This window comes from Neofelis nebulosa, chromosome 7 (assembly GCF_028018385.1).
Source record: "Neofelis nebulosa isolate mNeoNeb1 chromosome 7, mNeoNeb1.pri, whole genome shotgun sequence".
In the NCBI taxonomy this organism is placed as follows: domain Eukaryota; kingdom Metazoa; phylum Chordata; class Mammalia; order Carnivora; family Felidae; genus Neofelis; species Neofelis nebulosa.
The window spans coordinates 6,759,246-6,775,266 of record NC_080788.1 but is presented as its reverse complement, the minus strand read 5'-3'; the positions used below and the strand labels follow the sequence as shown (position 1 = coordinate 6,775,266).

The 16,021-nt window shown below is 50.1% G+C and overlaps 1 non-coding gene across 1 annotated transcript; it reads left to right on the top strand.

Annotated features, from left to right (window-relative positions):
- Positions 1 to 199: 199 nt before the first annotated feature.
- TRNAR-UCG (transfer RNA arginine (anticodon UCG)) lies at positions 200 to 272 on the top strand. Its single transcript has one exon. It is a non-coding gene; the product is annotated as a tRNA-Arg (tRNA).
- The last annotated feature ends 15,749 nt before the right edge of the window (positions 273 to 16,021 follow it).

Below are 16,021 nucleotides of genomic sequence, written 5' to 3'. Positions count from 1 at the left end.
CGCGACCAATAGGAGGGCCGCAAGTGGACCGGTCCGCCCGCAGGGGGGAGACGGAGACTTCCGGGTGGGCTCTCCCTGCGGAACTCTGGGAGCCAACGTCCAACCTCCCCTGCCCAAGAAACAAATGGGTTGGTCCCAAGCAAGCTGGAGGGCGGTAGTATTACTTTTTAGATTGTCCAAAGAGCACCAGGCGTCGGGCGGCCGCGTGGCCTAATGGATAAGGCGTCTGACTTCGGATCAGAAGATTGCAGGTTCGAGTCCTGCCGCGGTCGCAGCGGGTCTGCTAACAATTTTTGGTTAATTCTTCGCCTCCTTAGGAAGGTAGCATCGGGACCACCTGAAACGTTGTCGCCTGTTTCCACCACACACTGAAAACTGGGAACGCCCCGACCCTCGGAAGTAACTGCTCCCTCCCACCCGTCCCTGTGACGTTGCTCGCCTACGCCTCCCAGGAGGAGGGACACGTTTCTAAAATGCACCACCCGCGGGTACCCTCACGCAGGTGTAGGAGAGGGGAGAGCGCGGGGCATCCTTTGCGGAAATCCCAGTTTACAGTCGATTGATTCGCCGGAATGACAGGGCTTCTCAACCGAAAGCAAGGTGCTTCCTTCCCCAGCCCCGCGCTCTCCGTCTTCATCCTGGGCCATCCTGATGGGTAAAAGTGCTCCCTTATCGTGGAACCCGAATCTGCCCATCGGTCACCAGCCCCCGGCCAAGTGCCTGCGGCTCCCTCCGGGCTGGGGAGCCTTCCAGCCTTTGCGGTCTCTGGCCGCCGTGTCCACCTCCTCTTGCTCCTGGGGCCGCGACAGCTCTGCTTTCGATGCTCCTTCGTCCGTGGTGGAGACTGTAAAGTACCTGGCGGGATAAGACCCACGTGAATAACAGGAGCCTGAGGGTGGGAGCCTGAGCCCCGGCTGCGCGGATTTGAGATCAAGAGAGATACGAGGTCAACCTGAGCTCACAGAGCTGATGAGGGACAAAATTCAGGCCTCGCTGAAAGTCGGTCTCCACCTTCCAGCCGGTGCACGTGCCAGGACACCATGAACTGATTGGACAAACCGATTGGGCGTTTTTCAGGGGTAGGGTGGGGAGATACCCAAGGAAACACACTCCTGGCCTGATGGGCCCCCCCACCCCCTGTTGCCCCCAGAGAGGCAGCGAGAAGCCCAAGCCAAGGCTTGGGAAGGCAGCCTTGAGCCTTGATTTTTCCACACATTTCCCCTTTTCTTTATGAAATATTTTTCACATACTGTTCTGGGTGCATTTCGTATACACACAGATGTTTGTTCTGTTTTTCTTTTGGCCAAAAAAAAAAAAAAATCAACTGAAAATCCACTATTTTATATAATCTGTTTGTTGTTGTTTCCACTTAATCTTGTACTGTTAACATTTTTGCAAAATACCAGGAGAGGACCTCTGCTTAAATCAGGGAGTCCCTGACTGGGGGAAATACTTGGATGATTTCTGCTAGTCTCCTACTGAAATTAGCTTCTCCTTCCCATGTGAGGTTAGGCGGCCAGCCACAGCAGTAGTAGCAATACCTGAGACTTTGTTCCCAAGAGTTGCAGATTTTTCAAACTATTGTTTACACTCATCTGTACATCAAAATAACAGTGTCCCAAGGCCCCTGCTAGATCCTGTCATTTAAATGAGATAATAAAGAAGTACATATTATCTACCTACCTACCTATTTATTTATTTATTTATTGTTGAGAAAGAGCAGGCTGGGGCGGGGGGAAGGGGGGGGCAGCGAAAGACAGAGAGAGAGGGAGAGAGAGAATCCCAAGCAGGCTCCACGCTCAGTGCAGAGCCTGTCACAGGGCTCAATCCCACCACCCTGGGATCATGACCTGAGCTGAAATCATGAGTTGGATGCTCAACCGACCGAGCCACCCACCCGCCGTTAATTACCTATTGTAATATTTCATTATCTTTGGTTTCCTTTCCAATCCTCTATGTTTTATGCATTTAAAAACATTATTCTGGGGTGCCTGGGTGGCTCAGTCAGTTGAGCATGTGATTTCGCCTCAGGTCATGATCTCACTGTTAGTGAGTTCAAGCTCCGGATCAGGCTCTCTGTCAGTGCAGAGCCCCCTTCGGATCCTTTGTACCCTCTCCTCTCTCTCTCTCTGCTCCTCCCCCCACCCACCCCACTTTCTCTCTCAAAAATAAACATTTTTTTTTTTTTTTTTGGTAAAGAAAGATGGGAATACAAGCTGGTGCAGCCACTCTGGAAAAAAGTATGGAGGTTCCTCAAAAAATTAAAAATAGAACTACCCTATGACCCAGCAATTGCCCTACTGGGTGTTTATCCAAGGGATACAGGTCTGCGGTCTCAAAGGGACACGTGCACCCCCATGTGTACAGCACCACTATCGACAATAGCCAAAGTATGGAAAGAGCCCAAATGTCCACCGAGGGATGAATGGATAAAGAAGATGTGATATATATATATATATATATATATATATATATATATAAAATATACAGACACACACACACACACACACACACACACACAATGGAGTATTACTCGGCAGTCAAAAAGAATGAAATCTTGCCATTTGCAACTACGTGGATGGAACTGGAGGGTATTATGCTAAGCGAAATTAGTCAGAGAAAGACAAGTGTCATATGACTTCACTCATATGAGGACTTTAAGAGAAAACAGATGAACATAAGGGAAGGGAAACAAAAATAATATAAAAACAGGGAGGGGGACAAAACAGAAGAGACTCGTAAATATGGAGAACAAACAGAGGGTTACTGGAGGGGGTGTGGGAGGAGGGATGGGCTAATGGGTAAGGGGCACTAAGGAATCTACTCTTGAAATCATTGTTGCACTATATGCTAACGAACTTGGGTGTAAGTTTAAAAAAATGAAAAAAATGGAAAAAAAAGAAAGAAAAAAGTTTAAAAATAAGTAAATAAATAAATAAATAAACAAATAGCATTATTCTAAGAAGATGTCTATGGCACACAAAAAAGCTAAGAACCAGCCCCCGGCCTGAATGCCATTTCCATAGGATGCTATTGTTGGGTCTGTGTCGTATCCACTGGGAGAACAACCCTCCCTTTAGGTTCAGTGCCAGGAAATGCCCATCAAGATGCCTGCCCCTCTCACCAGGCTAGTTCAGGCCAGTCTGGCACCCTCGTCCCAGAAGTAAAATCTCCGGCAGGGACAAAATAGTTGACAGTGATTCCTGGTGAGGGAGGGTACAGGGAGGCATGAGCACTTCCTGCTGGGCTGCTCCATTTCCAGGCTTCTGAGCCTAGTTCCTCCTTCCTCTCTCCTTTTCTGGGAGCTCTGTCACATCCTTCTAGAAAAGTCCATCCTGCTGGTAATACCTGAAAAACCAGATACATTTCCCCACAATTTCCTGGATGTCTCTTCCCACACGGCAGAAGACCAAGTTCATTAGAAGCCCCTTCCTAATGAAAACACTGTGTACTTTCTTGCAAAGCATGAGCCTCATTGGAACAAACGCTGATTTTTGAAAAATCTCCCCTTCCACTGCTGTAAAGTCCCACGAAGACCGACCTTGTGTCTCATTGTATGTCCTATTCCAGGGCCTGGCTGGAGCTTAGTAGTAACAACCAGCACTGACAAGCTGCTGGGTCCTGTTTTAAAGGCTCATACAGTCAACTAAATTAATCTTCGCCCTGACCCTAGGATAGAGGTTCTGTTACTTCCCCTTTTACTGTTGAGGAAACTGAGGCAACAAATGCAACAAAGGTAACAAATGCGAGGTTGACTCAATTATCCAAAAATCGCACAGTGAGTAGGGGGCCTGGATCAGAACCCAAGCACGAGATGTGTCCAAACCCACCAGGCCCTTCTGCAAGCCCACTGAACCCCCAGAGGCAAGACAAGTTTGGAAAGAAAGCCCAACGCTGATCATTGGTTTGCTGCTGACTCACGCCAGAGTGACTGAAATAAGATCCCAGGTCACACTAATATCTGCCCCTCTGATACCTGTCAGAAAGCAGCATGCTTTTCAGGAGACTTCCTCCTTTGTGCTTGACCAACGGGACCCCCCTCTCTTGAAGGGAACTTCAAGGGGACCAGGCTAAGGAAAAGGGGGTGGTGTCTTTTAACTAAATACATATATATATATATATTTTTTTTTTTTTTTTTTTTTTGCAGTTTGTTAGTTTCCTCATCCGTGAAATGGGGCACTTACAGCCCCAACCCCACGGAGTTGCTGTGAGGGTGAAATTCGTTCCAGGTGCAAAGTGTTGAGAATGATGCCCGCCCCGAGTAATCGCTCAAAAAAATGTAAGATATGATTCTTCTGTGTCAGCGCCTCTGTAAAAGTTGTGCCGGGGCTGAACATCTCCAGGCCACTCGTCCTGGAAGTAACCAGACCTGCCTGACCCGGCTTCCGGAGGCAGAAGGCGCCCATCTCTGCAAGCTGTCTCTCGCAGAAACACGTGGAAACAGGAGGGCTCGTTTGGGGGCAGCTCGTGCCATGCTGGGTCTCCATCTACCACAGATGGGATCAAACTGGCATATATGAAATCCGGGATGAGAATGATAGGCTGTTTCCACAACAAGCTTCATAGTCCAGGGGGATTCGTGGTTACATCAAACCTGTGTCGTTGAAGGGCAGGAAAAAAAAAAAAAGAAATTGATGGAAAAGTAAACCATTGTTTTTGTGGATGAGAAGCTCCCTGACAGGAAGAGACTGTACCCCGTCCATGTTTGTGTCCTAGCATGGAACCTGGGACACAGAAGCAAGCATTTGTCATTCCCTACCGCCAGTGTCCCTCCCTGGCTCCTGGCCAAGGGCTGAGGTGCTCAGCCCCCGGAGCCGATCAGGCATTCCTCCAAAAAATGAACAGTATTTCCTCCATATCATCAAACAGCCATGAATGATGACATCTCCAATTGGCAAGAATCTCTTTTTGCTTCAGTTAGTTTGGGTTGGATTTTCTGTCACTTGTGATGGAAAGAGCTCTCACTGATTAAGTGCTCGCTAAATATTTGCTGAACAAATGATTGAACTTTTTTTTTTTTTTAAGTCTTCAGCTAAATTTTGCTGAAGTAAATTTCCCAAGATGAGACGAGGCTATACATAAGACACTTAATTTGCAGCGTGCTCGGCAGTTTGCAAATCGTGATTCCACCTTAGCCCCACCATTATTTACGATACCGGAGGTGTCTCTGACCCAGGGAAGGATCTTAAACAAAAACTGGATACATTTCTACCATAAATTGAAAACTCTCACGTCCTAATTATAATTATAATATATACAACTACATATTACTATATAATACATAATTGATATATCAAATGCACCTTGAATATATCACACATTTTAATTTAACGTATAAAATTTCAAAATAATCTCCGCCCCTACCCTGCTCGTGCTCTGTCTCTCTCTCTCTCAAAAATAAATAAACATTAAAAGAAATTTAAAATTTTGATGGTATGGGCTGCCTGGGTGGCTCAGTTGCTTAAATAAACATCTGACTCTTGATTTCGGCTCGGGTCATAATTTCACCGTTCATGGATTCAAGCCCTGCAGAGCCTGATTGAGATTCTCTCTCTCCCTCTCTCTGCCCCTTCCCTGCTTGTGCTGTCTCTCTTCCTCAAGACAAATAAATACACTTTAAAAAATAAAATAAAATAAAATAAAATAAAATAAAATAAAATTTTGACGTTAATCATCCTCAAGAATCTCAATCCACATGTGTATGTGACCAGAAAGACAAAAGATATTGAACAGCCTTCTCCGATACGCTCTTGCATGCTTACACATATTTTGTTTATGAAACAAGTGTCAGTTTCTGAAATTGACATTTCTACAAACTACTGGGAAAAAAAGTCCCCGTAGGGATGGACAGTTGCACACGAGGACCCATCCTGGGGGTGATGTTATCAGTGTAGGCTGTCCTTCCAGACAGAAGCGCGGAAGCATCGGTTCCAAAAGGAGAAATATCCTTGGGCTCCAAGCCCCGGTCAGAGCCTTGTGGCCTGTTTTGCCAGCTGCAAAATTGTGAATCGCCTGTCCTTTAAATTCGATCCTAGCCAGGCCCAGCCTGACGAGCAATGTCCTCTTTGGGATGAGCTCTGGACGGCCCGCAGAGACGGTAAATAGGTTTCTTGCCATTTGTTTGTCACAAAAGGTTTTCAGCTCAAAACGTGGGCTTCCGGGTGCCTGGGTGGCTCAGTCGGTGAGGCATCCGACTTCAGCTCAGGTCATGATCTCACTGGCTCGGGTCGATGTGAGTTCAAGCCCGGCATCGGGCTCTCTGCTCTCAGCAGAGATCCTCTGTCCCCCTCTCTCTCTGCCCCTCCCACCCTCTCTCAAAAATAAATAAACATTTAAACATATGCTGTAGGAGGAAAAGAAATGCATATTTCTCTCTTGCAGAGACATTTCCTTTGTGGAGTACATTGAGCTAAACTCTAAGTACCAAGAAGTATAGACATGGTCTTGCTCTCCGGTTAAAAGGGCACAGACCACACCCCAGCCCAGGGACAAAAAAAGATTAAGTCATTCATTCACATGGGAAAAAATGAGAGCGAGACTCCAACAACAGGTGTTTACATGCAGGGAGGGGACCATCTCCAGCCCCTGCATCTGGAAGAAAGTAACTTGCATTTGGCATTTCGCTGGCAGGGTTTCTGACAGGCAGAGATTCTGTCTCTTACCCTTCAGGAAAAATGATGGACAGTTTTGTCATTGCAAAGTACCCATCAGTTTGGATTGGTCTGGTTATTTATTTATTCCTGCTTTGTTCCAGAAAGACCTTCGGGTGGCAGAAGTTAGTGGTGACCACATAATCATTACCCTCTGAGCATAAAGCAGGGAAGCAGCAGAAGTTGGCATCTGGTGGGGTCAGCAGCCATGGGGTCTTGCCAGGAGGCTCACCGGCGCCTGTCACACTGCACTCCCCGGGGACCTGGCCATGCTTCCCTGGCCACAACTGGCTGGATCCGGGCAGGTACTGAGCCAAGGCAGCCATGGACCAATCAGGCTTGAGAGAGACTGAATGTCAATGAACGGGGCTCAGCCAATAGGGGCGATCCAAACCTGATGGTTTCAGGAAGCGTGAGAAGGGACCATGGGCATTCTCATCTGTGAGGACAACATGCCCAGGGCCACCAGACACACTGCTGCCTCCACGCCAGCTCTCCCACATCACTCGGAGCACTGAACGGATGCAAAGTCCACAGTTCCAGGCAGGGCCATGACTATAGCAGATGTGGTCGCTTTGCTAGAGGGCCAGTTCTAGAAATCGTCCTGGAGGCCCAGCTGAGAGCCCATCATCCAGCCCTTCCAAAGACTTGGATGTACCTTCCAAAGTACGTAATTTCCTGTACCGAGTCTCTTCCACATTACAATGTCTGGAACGGTCTCTGTTTTCGGAAACCAAACATTGCTTGATGCAAGGACCCTCCTCTGGGCTCCCACTGCACCCGTGGTGTGGATCCTACATGCCACGGTGGTTTCACTTTATCCTCCCCAACAGCCAAGGGCTCCATGAGGCTCGGGGCCACGTCCGGTCCCTCTTATACCCCAGCACCCAGCCCAGTGCCCACACAAAGGAGGTGCCCAACCCTTATGTGCTTTCTGAACCAATGACTCTGCCTAGTAAGAATACAGTGTTTCACCTCCACGTCTGTTGTATCATTCGGATTTCAGAACCTGAACGAGGAAACAGTCTGGTTATTTCGGAAAGCAACAGAGATGCGATATAGGGCTTTACCCACGTGAGTAAGGATGGTTGGGAGGGCTGCAGGGGTGGCCCAGCAGGTGACTTACTTCAAGGTCACACACCCCAGCTGTGATCTGGAGCCAGATTCCAGAGGAAAGGAGGCCGCTGTTGCTAAGGCTACCACTGTTGCTGCCACCACAGTGTGAAGCCCGTGACTGCAGGCTGTCACCCCAGTTGGGCTGTGACAACCGTCTTGTCAGCCAGAGCTTGCTGGTCTGTGCTAAGACCGCAGAAAGATGGCCCCTGCCTCTTTGGCCTCTCAAGTCTGTTCTGTGTGTCTCGCGGGCAGAATATAAATCCCAACCAGCATCCTAGCTGCAGGGGCATCTGGGAAATGTAGTTCTTAGACTTCTACCCCCTGTAATTCATGGGGGGAACAGAGAAGATGATGGGAATGGAGGCCAAGTTCCCACAGACAAGATCTAGCAGACACGCCTGGACTATCCCATTGGCATCTCTCCTGTGACACGTGTCGTCTTCTGCCTGGCCCAGGACCTGGGAGTATCACATGGCAGTTTCTTCATTGCCTTGGACCTCCTGGGCCCCGGCACCGGGTCTGAGGACAACAGGTGCTCCGTTGATGTTTCTGGCCAAGTTCTGCATCCATTTCTGTGGGTTCCCGGGGATTAGGATCCAGGGCAGGGGCTGCCTGGCTGCCCTTAAAAACCTGCCAGCAAGCCACACCGGCCCCTTGCCCCTATTCCCAGAAACCAAGAGGCCAAAGGGAGGAGCTGCGGAGCGCCAGGCCTGGGACCAGAACCCCCTCAGCTCAGGGGCTGGCAGCATCTCGGAAAGCAGAGGGCACGGGCTGGCAGGAGAGCAGGCCGGGACCAGTCAGAGAGAGGAACCCGGGAAGCCTGCTGGTGAAGCCTGGTGGCTCCAGACAAGGGATATGCCCCGTGCATGGGGCCCTCGGCAAGGAATCCACAGGAAGAGAAAACATGGGTGAGCTCTCTCTCTCTCTCTTTGGGATTGCAGAGAGGTTCTGTGACCCCCAGATGTAAGCAAAAGCCATTAAAGTGTGACTAGTGTCTGAGAGGCAGGGACATGAGGAGGACTGTGTCCCCGTGCAAAGGTCAGAGAGAACAAAATGGCCCCCCAGACCTGCCACCGTGGGGACTCCTCGCCTCTCAATTCTAAATGGGTGGAATTTGGCTGTTCCGGTTCATCTTCACTCAGTGTGTCATGAGGGGGTCATTGTGCGTTGGGTCCCCTCAGTAACCCATACCTGGCGGAGTGCGGACCCGGCCCGCCCAGCCAAGGTTCTCTAGCCTTCTACTAGTCCTGGGTCTGGAGGGCTATGAAAAGACCCGGGGACAGGGATCTAAGATCCAGCAGGTGAGGGCAGAGAAGGGAGGGCCTGGCGGTAGCTGCCGACATCCTCTAGTTCTGGTCGGGAATGGCAGAGGGTCCCAGGCCTCAGAACTCACCTGGGGCACACACAGGGCCAGGGAGGGGAGGATGGGTCCACCAGGGAGCAAGGGCCCCCGAGGCTAGATCGGGGCAGCAAACACTGGCTGTGGCCTCACCTCCACCCTGCAAGCCATAGGAGGAGTGCCCAAAGCTCCATCCTTCCCCAGAAATGCAAGAAACTAACAGCATGATGCCTCCACGGAACAAGGCAGAATTCTCACCTCAATTCTGTCGTAGCTTTTGAATTGTGAACTGTGAACTTCTTACCTATTCAGAAATATTAAACTAAACCTTTATTTAAAAAAGAAGAAAAGAGGGTGCCAGGGTGGTTTAGTCAGTTAAACACCCGATGTCAGCTCAGGTCACGATCTCACTGTCGGCGAGTTCGAGCCCCGTGTCGGGCTCTGTGCTGGCAGCTCAGAGCCTGGAGCCTGCTTCGGATTCTGTGTCTCCCTCTGTCTCTGCCCCTCCCCTGCTGGTGCTCTGTCTCTCTCTGTCTCTCAAAACTAAAGAAACGTTTAAAAAATGTCTTAAAAAGAAAAAAGAAAAAAGGGGCATCTGAGTGACTCAGCCAGTTAAGCAACCGACTCTTGACTTCAGCTCAGGTCATGATCCCAGTCGTGGGATCGAGCCCCGTGTTGGGCTCCACCCTGACACTGTGGAGCCTGCTTAAGATTCTCTCTCTCTCCCTCTACCCCCCACCCCTGTTCACATGCTCTCTCTCACTCTCTCTCTCTCTCAATTTTTTAAAATGTTAATTCAAAAAAAAAAATAAAAAGAAAGAGAAGGACCGTCATTTTCCCTCTCCACATACTACCTACTTCCATAGTTGATACACATTCAGGGGGTAGGGGCACTCAGGTCTCTATGATTGCTCTGGCAGGCCTGTGTTACTGCCCCCACCCACCCCAGTATGCACCCCCTGCCTCCCACAGGGAGGCAGGAGACCCACCAGACTCTTTGCTTGGGGCTTTTTTAAGCCGCAGCTAGAAGAGAGAGGGTCAGGTCTCAAACGTGGGTGAATATAGAATTAAAGTCACCACAGCCATGCACCTGTTAGTGTAGAGAAAGCTGATCTGATCTGCAGAAAGGAGAGAGAAGGGCTGGACAAGACCCCGATGACATCAGGTTCCTGTTGTCCCTTCCTTTGCTGCAGTTTGACAATATGAGCCAATAAATTCCCATTGTCTGCCAAAATTGGTTTGAATCAGGTTTCTGGTGCTTGTAGCCAAAAGAATTCTAAGTGACTGGCCTTCACCTCTATAAAATAAAGGGGCTAATGGGTGGGTCTGTGCAGGGGGCGGGAGGGGGTGGGTAAAGCCTTTGCCCCACCCCTACCCAGTGCCCTGGGCTGAACTGGGGTCTGGCGTGGCTGTGACGGCCTCAGGACCAGAGGGACCTCCATACAGACCACTCCTCTCAGTGTCAGGCCGAACAGCTCAATCCTGGAACACCGCATTCGGGAGGTTGGGCCAAAGGAAGATAAGGCGCTTGGCCACCTTCTCTGGCCCTATCCTGACATGACCTGCCCTGCTGCTGGACTGGCCAGCTCAGGGGAAGTGGGCACCCCACCAAAGCCTCCTCTGAGTAGGGAATCGTGCATGTCACGGAGGCTAAACCTCACGAACTCCCTCCCCATGAGGCCATTACTTTCTATAAGTGAGGAGACCTCGGCCCAGGGCCCCCCAGTATGATTTGCTCGAGGTCACCTAGCTTGGACAGGTAGAGCCAGGATTACGGCCATTTCCCTCGGAGACCCCCACTTAGCTGTGCTGTGGGCTCTGCTGCTCTTTGGGGGACCCCTCACACCCTCAGAGGCTCTAGGCGGACGCTTCTGGAAGGGAGAAGGAAATCCATTCTTTCCCTGTGGCTTGGCCGCCAGGGGCCCAGCTGAGGTCCAACAAGGTCACACTCTGCTTTCTTGTTTCCGCTCTCATTCTGCAAACAAATGTCTTTTGGCAGTTTACTCAGGGCCACGCTTTCCACATTTCTATGCCTTTTGTGGGTGATTTTGCTGTTTAAAAGGATCCCCAAGCTTGGTGCTGAAGTGCTATCTGGTGTTGCTAGGCACAAGGCTGTGACGCGCCTCACAGAGCAAAGACAGGATAGATAAGCTTCATTCAGGCATGAGTCATAGTGCGGTTGACCCAGAGTTCAATGTTAATGAAGCAGCAATATCTATTAAATAAGATGTCTTTAGGTAGAAGCACACATAAAACGAGGTTATGTAGTTATGTATCGATCGATTAATAAAACTGTTGTGCCCAGAGGCTCACAGGAGCCTCACCCTGCATTGCCCTAGGAGCAAGGGCTCACCGTCTGCTAATTCAGCGTCCTCTGAGACTTTCTGCAGTGTAACTGCCGTGAATAAGGAGAATGGACTGTTTACTAGTCTGGACGGATGACTGTGATACTCAGTTGGAGGAAACCTGAAGGTTGCAGAATGCTGGTTATAGGATGACCCCGTATTTGTTAAAAACAAAACCCAGGGACACGCAGGTGACTCGGTTGAGCGTCTGACTCTTGATTTCTGCTTGGGTCTTGATCTTGTGGTTTTGTGGGTTCAGCCCTGCATTGGGCTCTGTGTGCTGACCGCATGAGGCCTGCTTGAGATTCTCGCTCTCTCTCTGTCTCTCTCTCTCTGCCCCTCCCCCAGCTGTGCTGTCTCTCTCTCTCTCTCTCTCTCTCTCAAAATAAATAAACTTAAAAAGAAAAACCAACCCAGACCAACCAAACAAATTAAGCAGTTCTGGGTTTTTTGTTTGTTTGTTTTCCTTGCCACCCTCACTGCCCCTTGTTTTTTTTTTCTTTTGATGTTTATTTTTGAGAGAGAGAGAGCTCAAGAGTGTGAGTGGGGAAGGGGCACACAGAGAGAGGGAGACACAGAACCTGAAGCAGGCTTCAGGCTCTGAGCTGTCAGCACAGAGCCGAACACGGGGCTTGAACTCAAGAGCCGTGAGATCATGACCCGAGGCGAAGTCAGACACTTAACTGACTGAGCCACCCAGGTGCCCCTGGTTTTTTGTTTTTTGTTTTTTGTTTTTTAAGCCCTCTATGTGTGAGTTCTTTGTTTGCTGGAACATGGAGAACATGGGCAACCTGGCTCCCTCGGGTGGAGGGCAGGCAAGCAGAGGGGGATGACAGTCTTTTTTCTATCTACTGCTATGCATTGCTGTGAGAGGCGTGTATCACTTTGTCATTTTTAGAAGCTTCATATGACAGGGAGAAAAAAGGCAGGAACTGCTGCTTGCTCCGGGCTTTCTTTCTGGGTGCCACCACCTGTGGGTACAGATGGAATTACTGTGACATCGGTGATCCTCACTCTGGCCCCTGACCCCAGCCCTCACCCTCAGAATTCCCCTAGGGACATCTCACCTGGGTTCAAGGACAGTTGCACAGTTTGTTAACCCACCAAGGCCTATCTGAACGCCAGGGGGCCTCCAGAAGGCACCCTGAGCACCCGGCTTCTTTGCTGGAAAGAGGGAGGGCTGTTATTCCTAACACCACAGGGAACATTGAAGGGTGGACACAGGTAAGTGGTTAGAAGCCGGGTTCTTGGGTGCTTGGCTGGCTCGGTCCGAGGAGCATGTGAGTCTTGAACTCGAGGTCGCAAGTTCGAGCCCCATGTTGGATATAGAGATTACTTAATAAAGAAAATTTTAAAAATAAATAAATAGGGGCGCCTGGGAGGCTCAGTCGGTTAAGCATCCAGTTTCGGCTCGGGTCATGATTTCGCAGTTAACGGGTTCAAGCCCGGCATCAGACTCTGCTGACAGCTAAGAGCCTGGAGTCTGCTTCAGGATTCTGTGTCTCCCTCTCTCTGCCCCTCCCCTGCTCGTGCTCTGTGTCTTTCTGCCTCTCAAAAATAAGTAAAAGTTAAAAAATTAAAAAATAACTAAAAAATAAGAATCAATAAATAAAATTTAAAAAGCTGGGTTCTTAACGCTGTGTGACCTTTGACGAGTCACTTAACCTCACATGGACTCAATTTCCTCGTCCGTAAGGTGGGGATACCGGTGGTACCTATGCATCAAAGTCAAAGCAAACTGCTTGGCAAGTACCTGGCCCCTCATAAGGACCCTATAAAGATTAGCTGTTATTATTGTTATGTGAGAATTTATTAACTTTCTGAAGGTTCCTATGAGACTGAGATTTATAAGAAATACTGTACAGATTTGGCCCAGAGTTCTAGGCTCACAGCATCCCAAACCCTTGGAATTTCCTTAACAACAAGAGCATCTTGTTATTATGTTGCTTGTTTTCCTTAACAAAAGAGCATCTTTTGTTACAATATTTGATCTCTGGTCCTCGGTTCCTGAGATCACTTCAGAGCCATAAAGGTGTCTTGTCATTCATACCAAGCCCCTTTCAACCGCCGCTGAGTTTATGTTAATCAGGTGACTTTTGGAAATCCCCTAACGATGGGGGAGGCGCTGGTCTCCAGGGGAACCAACCACAAATAGAGGAATGGGGCTTTCTGTCCCTCTGATCGGAGGTTGAATCAGTCACCAACGGCTAATGATCTAATCAGTTGTGCCCCTGGACTGAAATCTTGCGTAAGAAAATCAAACCCAAAAGGCAGGTGTTCAGAGAGCTTCCAGAACGCTCCCACGTGCCACTGTGTGAGGCCCCAAACTCCCTCGGGACAGAAGCTACTTTGTTCTGGATCCCACCCTGTGTATCTCTTCATCTGGATGTTGGCACATACCTTTCCGTATCTTTTGTAATAAACCAGTAATTTAGTGTTGACCCGTGAGCCACTCTCGCAAATTAATCAAACCTAAAGAGAGGGTCAGTGGAAACTCCTGATTTGTAGCCGAATGGTCAGAAGCACAGATAACAGTCTGGACTTGCAATGGGCATCTGACATGGGGCTGGTCTTGTGGGGCTGAGCCCTCAGCCTGCGGAGTCTGGTCAGAACTGAGTTGAATTGTAGGACACCCGGCTGGTGTCAGAGGATTGGTGGCGTTGTGGGGAAAAACCCCTACACGCGTCAGAATTCGTGATTCCAATCCGAGTTGATAGGATAGAGGCACAGAATTGCCGTTCCCAAAGATAACAGGAAAATAGCCTTCTGGCTGCAAGTCCTATGCGTTCCCCAGGCCAGCCCGGATGGGCTGTCTGAATCCCATTCAGATCCAAGCTGGCCCTGACCACCACCCCTCATGCTGAGAAGAAGGATTCAAACCTTCCTCGAACGCATCACCCAGAGACAGGCACTAACATTTTGGTGGGCGTCCTTCACGATGTTGCTATATTGGTAATTCTCGGTATATGTTGTGCACCCACACCCCTGACACTACAGAGGGGTTACTTTTCCATGATCCCACGTAACCCCTGACACACTGTTTGTGACTGCCTGGACACTTCGGCTCTTTTCCACCCGTTTCTTGTCTCACGTGGCCTTCCCCACCGCAGATGCTTTCGGTGCACGCACCGTGGGCTTTGCCGAGGTGATGGCGAAATGTTCAGCAGGGCTGGGAGCCGCCCCTGTGGCACACAAGGGTAGCGTCACTACGTTTCGAGTTAGCTGAGACACAAACACCCACAGAGGCCACCTGCACAGGCTGCTGGGAACGTGACCCTGGTTTATACCACAAGATCCCTCACGATCTAGAACCGGCCTGTCTCTGGAACAAAGAGGCTTTGGACCGATGAAAATAGACCGTTAGAGAGACAGGCGTTATGACCCACTCCAGCCTGGAGTGAGGCGATGCCCAGTGGCGGCACTAGCTAGGCTCGAAGCAGGAACAGGACAGGGAGGACGCAAAAGACGCAAAAGAACAGCGTTTCCCTCCACAACCAGGCTGTAATCAGGGCCAGCGTCAGCCTGGAGCGGTCCCAGTTTCCAGGGCGAACGGAGGACTTGATGGTGTGCAAGAAGCCGATGGCAGATTCCGGAGCGTGCGTTGGGTGGGGGACGGGCATGTGTGGATCAGAACAGGACGGGACAGCAGGGGCCACAGCAGGCTTCAGGAAGGGTGGCAGTGGAGCCCGGGGGGGGGGGGGGAGGGGAAGCAAGAAAGACCTGGTGACCCAGAGTAAGACCGGGTAAGACCACGCTCCTTCGGACATGGAGGGGGATGGTCTTTGCGTGATGATAATCCCTGTGCCCCAAATCTACACTAGCCCCGGCAGGCTGGAGTCCACCAGCCAAGATGGGAGATGGGCTTGGGATATAGCCCATCTGCTGGGGCTGATCTCGGTTCCCCCTACCTCATTCATGTTGAAGAACAGAGTCCTAACCCCACTACCTCAGAATGTACCTGTATTGGGGGAAGGGTTTTTAAAGAAGTTAAAATGGAGTCATTAGGGTGGGCCCCAATCCCATCTGACTGGTGTCCTTATAAGAAGAAGGGATTAGGGGCACCCGGGTGGCTCAGTCGGTTAAGCCTCCGACTTCCGCTGTGGTCGTGATCTCACGGTTCGTGAGTTCGAGCCTCGCATCGGGCTCTGTGCTGACAGCTCGGAGCCTGGAGCCTGTTTTGGATTCTGTGTCTCCCACTCCCTCCGCCCCTCCCCGACTCGTACTCAGTGTCTGTCTCTCAAAAATAAAATAAATGTTTAAAAAAAGAGCGAGAGGAGACTAGGAGGGGAGCTTGGCCGGCTCACTCAGTGGAGCATGTGGCTCTTTTTTTTTTTAATATATATATTTTTCACGTATATTTTATTTTTGAGAGAGACACAGAGACAGAGTGTGAGCAGGGGAGGGGAAGAGAGAGAGTGGGAAACACAGAATCTGGAAGGGAACAGAAACTACCCCCTCAAGCAACGAGGGGCTGCCTCCAGCCAGCAAGACCCCGCCCGTGATTGAGTCTGAGACGTGAACTTCACTGCCCACCTACGCGGGCCCACCTGCCTCCGTCCCACATTCTCCTC